We start from the raw sequence: 9,615 nt of genomic DNA on the forward strand, positions 1-9,615 counted from the left end.
GCATACAAGGGAGATGAACTACTAGAACATTTCACCTATTTTGCTTCTCAGGTGACACTTGGAAAAGCCACCCGCCCACCCACCGTTATTGAAGGAGAACAGATGGGAGAATTACCACAGCCAGAGGCATCTCTCTCTCTCTCTCTCTCTCTCTCTCTCTCTCTCTCTCTCTCTCTCTCTCTCTCTCTCTCCCTCTCCCTCTCTTTCTCTCACACAAAGTCAAGGTGATTTAATCCAAGGCTGGCCAAGCTATTATGGTGCATTATTTATATTTTAAATTTTAAAAGCTAACCACAATGGTGAGAAGAAAACAACTCTCTTAAGCATTTTAATTTTAATATCCATGGCCGAACCTCAAATGGCCTCAAAGTAAACAAATGTGTTCTTCCTTTTCTGCCCAGTGATTAAAATGTGCCCCCTTGAAATCAACAAATGCATAGCAATTGGTCTACCAATTATGCCAATAGAGACTGCAGCCTTACTTGCTGGACATGCCTTGAATGGACAGCATTATTCCTAAACATTCCATCCTAAAACACACTTGCTAGCAAGTCAGCTCCATTGAAGATAATGGAACTAATTTATGGGTAAACATACATAGAATTGGACTGCACAGCCAGCCCTCTGTCTAATTATATTTTTTTAGAGACATGGCCTCATAATTAGGAACAAAGACTTTCTTCCCATCCTTCCTTTCTCCCTGGCTCAGCTCAGAAGCACTGCTGAAAGACACAGCTTTAGGTAGACAATCTATTTGCAATGTCTTCCTGATTGAATATCAGCGCTTTCTTCTGTCACACTGAACTAATTGGTTTCCTGGAAAACAAATTTGCGACCCTAACTTTGCTTCCTCTGCTTATTTGTTAAGAAATGTTCGTGTAAAAATACTGTGGAATCCCAACGGAAATGAAAAGATACTTTGTTGCCTGTAGCAATAGAAAGCAACTGGATAAGGGGTCAGCCATAAATGTCCATGAGCGGCAGAGCTGCCCAGCCTCTCCAAAATGTCAAAACCTCACTTTTAGCACTGTTTCCTACATTCTAGAGCGGTGGTTTTCAAATTTACAACAGGGAAAACCTTTCTAGGCCCCTTTGCCTGCCAAAGGGCCCTTTTGTATTAGTCTCCAGAGTTGACAAAACACACAACAGAAACTGCTCAACATTCCCCAGCTGCCGGCCTTTGCAAGGGAAGATCAACAATAGTGAAGAAACAACTACCGGTACTTAGGGCATCTTGTCTATCAGTTAACAAATTTTCTCATTAAGAAAGCCATAAGAAACTTCCAATGAAGTCCAGGACCTTAGAGAATATAGTTATTGTCAGAAGTTATTACGGTTACTCCTGAGTAACGACTCTCCACAAACTTGTCTTTCAGAGTCTTTATTGGTGCACATTATTTACAGTGTGATGAGCTGTCGGTTTCATGTCCGCGCTATTCCGTGTCAGAATCCGGCACTGTCCCTTTTCGCCCCTTGGACCAACATAAGAGCCTGGGGACAGCGAATCTCCTCCCTTTTCTCCTCCTCCTTAATTCCACTGCCGGCGGGGAAAAGGGTCTATGCTCCGTCTTTTCCCTCTCCCCCCTTTCCGTCTTTCTCTCTTCCCGCCTGTGGAGCAGGGGCTCTTCCCTGCTGCCGGAGCCCTGGCTCTCCCTCTCTGCTTCCTGACTCGCTCCTTCAGATCCTGCGCTTCCATGGCTGCTTGGGGAGGAGCTGCTCCTGATGATAGGGGGAGGTTCTCTATACTCTCTCCCCCTTACAGTTATTGATAGTGATTAAAACTGCATTTGCAAAATTTAAAAATTTATAATTTTTATAAATATAAACGACTACATCATCTAGGGGGGTTTCCTGCAAAAACAAAAACACCCAAAACTTTCTTATTAAATTAAAATCCTTCATTTAGTGTAGACCTTAAAAAAAGTTTTAATAGAGGGAACACAGTTTGAAAACCATCATTATAGAAAAATAGCAATGAGAGTTGCGGACTTTTTATTGTGGTGGTAGTGTGATCCAGTTGCTTTTGTCCAACTCACTAGAAGTTCTCCTGACATTTTCTGCATCTACATGTCATTAGTAACTTCCTATGGAACTTTTTTTACCTCTTATGTATTGCTCTCTGCATACAAAGGACTTGGGCAGTTAAAATACTGTAATCAAACTGAAACTAAGGCACTCAAAATTCCCCTCTTCCCTCCTCATACACAAAGTCAACTGGAAAACATCTTCCACTGCTTCCTGAAGACAATCACATTTGCATCTGAATAAATCAGCAAAAGAATCAAAACCCAAAGTTGAGAAGCCATCATCCTTAATGCCTCTCTGCCTATATGGCTTTGCTATGTATGCCATCTTGAATCCTTTCACTGGGAAAAAGTGGAGTATAAGTCTTTAAAAATAAATAAATGCCATTGCAGCTTGGTGTATGGCTTGTAAACATAACAGGGTATTTCCAGCTGGTCTTCCAGGTTGTGATGGGACAAAGGGATGGATATGTTCTCTTAGGTATGATGAACTCAAGTCACTTAAGGCAATATGGGCCATCGCCAACATTTTCAGCTAAGATTAGAAGGTAATAGAAAGACCAATTCTCTAACCCTGGGGTGGGGGATCTGTGGCCCTCTCGACAGTACAGGACCACAACTCCTGTCATATCTGACCATTGGGCCAAGCTGGATGGGCTGGACAGAAACATCTGAAGTCCAACAACATATGAAAGGTCAAAGGTTCCCCACCCCTGCTCTAAGAAGAATGATAAAGAACTTAGTTTGTCAAAACACACTGAAGACGACAATATACAACAAATAGGTAGCAATACTACAATGCCATCAGTCTCCAGAATCTTCATATACTCTGTGTTTCCACTCTTTCTGGGGGTTGAGACTACTAGATGACAAGTGTCCAGCTGGTCTTTTTGAGTTGTGCACTGATTTTGCAACCATTACACGGTTATGCATCAAAACACCTGTCTTGGTGTCTCGGTGGTGGTGGGAGGGCATCAGAGAAACTAGAAAAACGTTCTTCTACCCAAGATCAAAGTTCCTTCATGCAAATGAAGGCTAATCTATGCATGTCCCAAAGAAAACTATCAAGTAACTTGGAACATGTAAGGCAACAACTGACAGATCAGTGTAGTTTCATCTCTCGGTTGCCTTGGTAGCCCGTGGGAGGTCTGCTGAGTGCCTGAAAAATGTGCATTTATAAAAACATCATTTCAATGGGAGACATAGACGTCACCAATTAACTTTAGTTCAAGGAGAAGAGTAACTTTCCCATGTCAGTCAGAACGCAATTTTGAAGGGTTCATAAAAATGGGAGTGATTACTAAATTAACAAGAGGAACACCTCTGCAGTTCTTAAAAACCACTTTAGTAGTTTGTCCTGTTGTATACAAACACAATATTTAAGGGCTTTGTTTTCTCCTGCTGTATCCATGTAAGCGGCTTTATTGCTGCCAATTTTGCCACTGAGATTTTAGTGCTGTGATATTAGCTTTATTTGGGCAATTAAATCAGGCAGCAGGTTGGCATGTGCAAAAATGACTGTTTCATTCCATTTTTTTTTAAAAAAAAGCCAAGCAAATACATAAATTGTTTACATCCCTTTCATGCAATGAGGAAAATAAGGAGGTTTCTTTGTCAAAGAAATATAGTACCCTGTTTCTCATATTTTAAGACATACCCATAAAATAAGCTATAGCAGGATTTTTAAGCATTCAAGGAATATAAGCCATACCCCGAAAATAAGACATAGTGATAGGCACAGCAGCAATGCCGGCCGCGGCAGGAGGAGGAGGAAAAAAATAAGACATCCCTTGAAAATAAGCCATAGTGTGTTTTTTTGAGGAAAAAATAAATATAAGACAAGTCTTATAATATGAGAAACACGGTAGCTTCCTAATTATCTAGGCAATAGGATTCAAATATATTTTCAGAAGGAACTTATATTTCTTCGGCCATTTTGAAAGGCAGAATGGAAACTGAATGCTCTTTTTAACGTTTCATATTTTAATGCAAAGACAAAACACAAAAAGTTATGGCAAATATGCATATGCAAAAATAATATGCCCTGTGGTAGTTGAGATTTTTTTTAAAAAAATAGTTATTCTGTAGTAGGAGCATTTCCAGCTTTATTGTGGTTAAGTTTGGTGTATTTAACATTTTGAACACAAAAGATTATAATAATGTAAAAAAAATGTTCTTGATCCATTAAAATAACAATACCATACACTGAGGCAGCAGTCCTGTGGCTGTTTACCTGGGAGTAAGCCTCAATGAACTTGGTGTGCCTTAGTTATTTGGCGTATCTGCATTGCACACGGTCTTTTAAGGGATGGCTCCCAACCAAATCCATTTCATTTAGGGCAAAGAAATGCCCCTTCCATCAGGCCTTTGAAATGGAGGCTTTTGGGTTATGAAATACTTTTACGTTCCTTTGATCTTATTCTTATTCTTATAAAATCATTCTTATCTGCGCCAAGTAGTTTTCATTGCTAGTCCTACTCAGAGCAGACCCACTGAAATTAATACATATGCCTAACTTAGGTCCCTTAGTTTCAATAGGTTTACTCCAAGTAGGGCTAGCATTGTTGACAACCCATTATTTTGTAATAGCTGCCCAGAGGACCAGTAGCTTAAGAGGTAAAGGTAAAGGGACCCCTGACCATCAGGTCCAGTCGTGTCCGACTCTGGGGTTGCGGCACTCATCTCGCTCTATAGGCTGAGGGAGCCAGTGTTTGTCCACAGACAGCTTCTGGGTCATGTGGCCAGCATGACAAAGCTGCTTCTGGCGAACCAGAGCAGTGCACGGAAATGCCGTTTACCTTCCCGCTGGAGCGGTCCCTATTTATCTACTTGCACTTGGATGTGCTTTCAAACGGCTAGGTGGGCAGGAGCTGGGACCGAGCAACAGGAGCTCACCCCATTGCAGGGATTCAAACCGCCGACCTTCTGATCAGCAAGCCCTAGACTCTGTGGTTTAACCCACAGCGCCACCTGGGTCCCTTAGCTTAAGAGGTAAGTCAATACAAAAATAAAAATAAGGGAGATTTCCTATATTTCTATTCAGATGAATAACTGCGCTGAAGTAAATAGGATTTTCCAATTGAGTAAGCAGGAATCAAATGAACGATGGATTGAAGCCCCAATATACAATGTAAGGCACAAGGAAAATCAGTTTGGGGGTTTCAACCTTGCCTTTTGACAAAACAGCATTTGTCTATGTCACTAAACCGCTAGAAAAAAATTGACACTGACTGCACCCAGTGGTGTAGGTCAGGAAAAACCAGAATGGAAGCACTAAGTAGGAATGGAACGAACTGCACACAGCTCTCTGCAACGTACCTAGCTATATAAAAAATAAAAAAATAGATTTCATTAACTGCATCACATCAGTTTAACACTTTTCTAGCACCATATGACAAAAATTCATGAATCTGATAAAGTACCATTTCAGTTCTGTTTCCTGTAAGTAAATTTTTTTTCCTGATAAGTGCATTGGAGGGCAGAAGATTTGTGTTTTATTGGGAGCAAGGAAAGCACTGGAGTATTAAAACCTACCCTTAATATTTACAATTCAGCTATAAAAGCTTATTAGTGCAAAACGCACATGTGCTGTTAATGACAACCAGATCTGACACCTGATTTGACCAAAGGATTAAATATTCCAAAGCCCACTGGTGTCAATATGTAGCTTTCATTAACTTCCCATTAGTTTTTCAACTATTATGAATGGATTTGTGTATCCAACCGAGACACAGTAACCCAGGTTGCACCATGTTCTGGAGATCTGGGGGTGTATTGTGGGTTTAAGCACTCCTTCCTCTTCCCCATCCCTGATACATCAATTACTCATCCATTTCTAAGTTGCCCTAACCACAACTTTCCAATGTTGCATCCAAGTCTGAATCAAGTAAAATATGATTGGTGCTAACACTCAAACAAAGCACAACTTCAAACCATGGTTTGAGGTCGGTTTGCAAAACATGAATTATTAGTGAGTGCTAACCATGGTTTACCCAGTCCAGACATCAAGGGAAAGTGTGGATAGTACAACCTGGAAACAGAGAAGAGAATTCATGTGCTTTAGGGAAGGAGGTCGCATAAGCAACATGCCACATTCCTAGACTTCTCAACTATGTGGGACTTTTTCAGAGCTGAAAAATGCCAACAGGGAACCAGATGGCTTTAGCAGAACAAAATAGCATCTTAAATATTTGAGCAGCCTCCCTACCATCCCACCACTGGCTTTGAATTAATAAGGCCAAGGTATCTGCAGATCACAATCCATTATTTAACAAATCATTAGAATGGTATGTAGATTAGACTACATCAGATGGAAGATCATAGATATGCTACTCTTTCCCCAATGTGTTGGTGTTTGGCTGCTAATTACATCAGTGGCACAATGCTTCAGAAAATTTAGAAGCATTAAGCTCCATAAAAAATAAAAATAAAGATCCCTCTCATAATTATGAGGGTTAGCTACTGCTCTATTAGAGAGTTAATGTTTTGCATCATGGAGTCAGTCCTTTTTAAGAAAGATATGAGAACAACCAATGCATGCTAAGATAACAAAACACTACAAATCAACTCAGAATCTAGTGTTCCTAATGGTCTGCAGCCCAAGCTTGTGCATATTTACTCAGGAGTATGTTCCCAGATCGTGAAGCTGAGGCTCCAATACTTTGGCCACCTCATGAGAAGAGAATAATCCTTGGAAAAGACCCTGATGTTGGGAAAGATTGAGGGCACTAGGAGAAGGGGACGACAGAGGGCGAGATGGTTGGACAGTTTCCTCGAAGCTACGAACATGAGTCTGACCAAACTGCGGGAGGCAGTGCAAGACAGGAGTGCCTGGTGTGCTCTGGTCCATGGGGGTCACGAAGAGTCGGACACGACTAAACGACTAAACAACAACAACAATGTTCCCACTGAGGTCCATGGTGCTTACTCCCTAGTAAGTGTGTACAAGATTGCAGCCAACAGAGCAACGTATTAGACCACTGGATAACCTGTAGTTTTGCTTTGTTTTATTGCTTCCAGTCTTCAAGAAGAAACAACACATCCCAGTAAATCCAGAACTCATCTGGTGAGACCTAAGGTTTGGAAGAATTTAATGCTGTGATCCAAACCACCCTTACAAAGGAGTAAGTCCCCCTGAATGCAACTGAACTTGTTTCAGAGTAAACATGCCAAGGGCAGCAGCACTGCACATTATTATCCGCAAGTCAAGGTCAGGGATTTTGTAATAAACTTTCTGCAAACAAAATCTCAGCCAAGTTGCTATTCTCTTTAAGTAGCTCTTGGGCATGTGTCTTTTGACCACTAGCTTGCTCTTCCTCAGTATGCACAGAGGAGCTTTTTCTGCTTCATTTCTGTATTGCCTTTACCCCTCAAAGAACCAGGAGAAGTCAAGCAGGCAACTGACATGCCACTGAATTACTTCACCTTACTTTTGAGAAAAACTGCTTGATATTAGGTTGCATATCTCTAAGGAAAAAAACAGGAAAAGTTCTGATGTATCTTTAAGACTTACAACTTATCATGCAAAAAGCTTTTATGGCTACAAGCAATCCACTTTGTTATATTCAAGAGGATACATATGGCTGCAGCCACAATCCAATGCACATTTACTTGAGGGTAAAACTCAGAGACTTACTTTTGTATAGGAAAGCAAGCGACTTCTCGTCCATGAAACCTTATACCACAAGATCAGTTAGCTTTTCGAAAGGTGCCACAATACCCTTTCTTCAACGTTGCTACAACAGACTAACACCATTACCTCCTCTAGGATCAATATTCAGGGAGTTCTTCTTTAAAAAAAACAACAACAACCCTCAAATAAGCTATTAAGGAACAAGCATTAATGTGTCATTGCATCCACTTCCCAAAGTTGCAAGATTCCAAATCTACCAACCAACCAGCATTATCCATCAGCAAAGTTGGGAACAAAAAGCCCTTTTCATTTAATGCAATTTCTGTGGGAGAATAAAATCAAACCCAGTCCCCTGCGGAGATGGTTACAAAAACAGAAGGTTAACGCTGTCTCCTTAATTGGCAATCTGTCTTTTAAAATAAATAAATAAATCCCTGCATCTTATTTGGGAGGGAAAAAAGCAAGGTAACAGCTGCCCTGACATCAATACACTTTGGAAGTCAAACAGTGCAGACTGGCAAATAATCCGGCATCCCATTGTGGGGAACTGACAGTTCACAGCTGAGAGCCACTGGACTTCTCAACTCTCTCGCTCAGACATGAAAACAAAAGCTTGCTCTTCTCCACCAACCCCCAGCCAAACACACGCCTCCAATAGTACTGTCTCAACACACGGGAAAAGCTCCAGAAAAGTAGGTGAGCTGAACCCAACGCCGGGCATCAACACGGTGGATCTATAGGTATTGGAACCAAGGCAGAGATGGGCAGGGAGGGAGTTGGGCGGCTGCCTACCTGACTCATCCTAAGGTCTGAGGAGCTCGAAGCTGCTAGAAGTCCAAGGGCTCGCCTCCTCAACTTCGGGCATGGGCTGCGGGACAAAGCCCGCAAGGCCACGGGCTCCAGGAAGTTTCGCTTGCAAGAAGCACAAAAAAGAGCCAAAAGCAAGCAAACCCTCTTGCTCTCTAGCAACCTGCGCCCAGGGCATTGCCTTGCAAATCTGCGCTTCCCCTCGCCACGCAAATCCTATTTTAATTAGGCCAATAAAGTTCCATCTGCGGGGCTTCCTGGATGCTCCTTCTTCCTCGCGTTCCGGCTGCCGGCGAAGCCTCCTTGAAGGGCATCCGAGCACCTGAGCGATGCTTCGGAAGAGGCGGCCGGGCGCCTCTGCCCCACCAAGTGCGCCCAAGCCCTTCAGGCGCCCATGTCCCCCAGCAGCGGCAGCCGCGCTCGCCCCTCGCCCAGACATCTTGCTCAACGCCCCCCAGCCCAGCCCTGCACGGCGGCGGCGGCCGATCCCCTGCCCTGCGCCGCCCGAGTCCAGCCCTTCCAACAACGGATACGCACAGCCACAGCCACAATATACACACACACACAGCACAACACACACACAGAAAGAATCCTGCCCGGCGCCAAACCTCACCGGCTGGGCTCGGCTCACGTCCTTCCCTTGACTGGCAGCAGCAGCGCGGACGCTTCTCAGCGGAGCTCCGGCTCCCGCTTGCCGCTTTCCTTCCCGGCCGCCCATTCCGCCAGCATCCCTTCTCCCTCCGCCGCCGCGCAGCCAGCCCCGCTCTCCCCGCAGCCGCACCAGCCGCCGCGGCAGCAGCAGCGATTCACGCCGCACGCCCAGCCAGCAATGGAACTCGGCCCTCGCCGACTGACAAGCGCCGGCAGCCAATCGGCGCCTCCTCAGGCTCCCCGGGAGAGAGGGGCGCCCACCAATGGCGGGAAGAGGGCTGCCCACCCAGCCGTTGACCCCGCCCACCCAGCCCCCGTGGTCGCCTCCTGGCTTCCTCGCGTTCTCCTTCTCCCCCGCCTCAGTCGGCAGCTCGGCTTCCGGGAGAGCGGGAAGGAAGGTGCCGCTGGCTCCCGGTGGGGCTTTCGGGGGCTCGGGCTGCGCGGGCAGCAGCGCTGAGGTGCGCCCACCTTGCCAGAGGCTTCGTTTAAGGTGGCGCGGGC

The 9,615-nt window shown here is 44.3% G+C and overlaps 1 protein-coding gene across 1 annotated transcript in view; it reads right to left on the bottom strand.

Moving 5' to 3' along the window:
- The window catches only part of B3GALT1 (beta-1,3-galactosyltransferase 1), a 326,490-nt gene extending 317,158 nt beyond the window's left edge, over positions 1–9,332 (bottom strand). Inside the window, exon 1 of the mRNA XM_035133074.3 lies at positions 9,077–9,332. The gene's annotated coding sequence lies outside the window, so the exon portion shown is untranslated. The remainder of the gene's footprint in view (positions 1–9,076) is intronic.
- Between the last annotated feature and the right edge of the window lie 283 nt (positions 9,333–9,615).

Source organism: Zootoca vivipara, chromosome 1 (assembly GCF_965207765.1).
Source record: "Zootoca vivipara chromosome 1, rZooViv2.hap1.1, whole genome shotgun sequence".
NCBI classification, from domain to species: domain Eukaryota; kingdom Metazoa; phylum Chordata; class Lepidosauria; order Squamata; family Lacertidae; genus Zootoca; species Zootoca vivipara.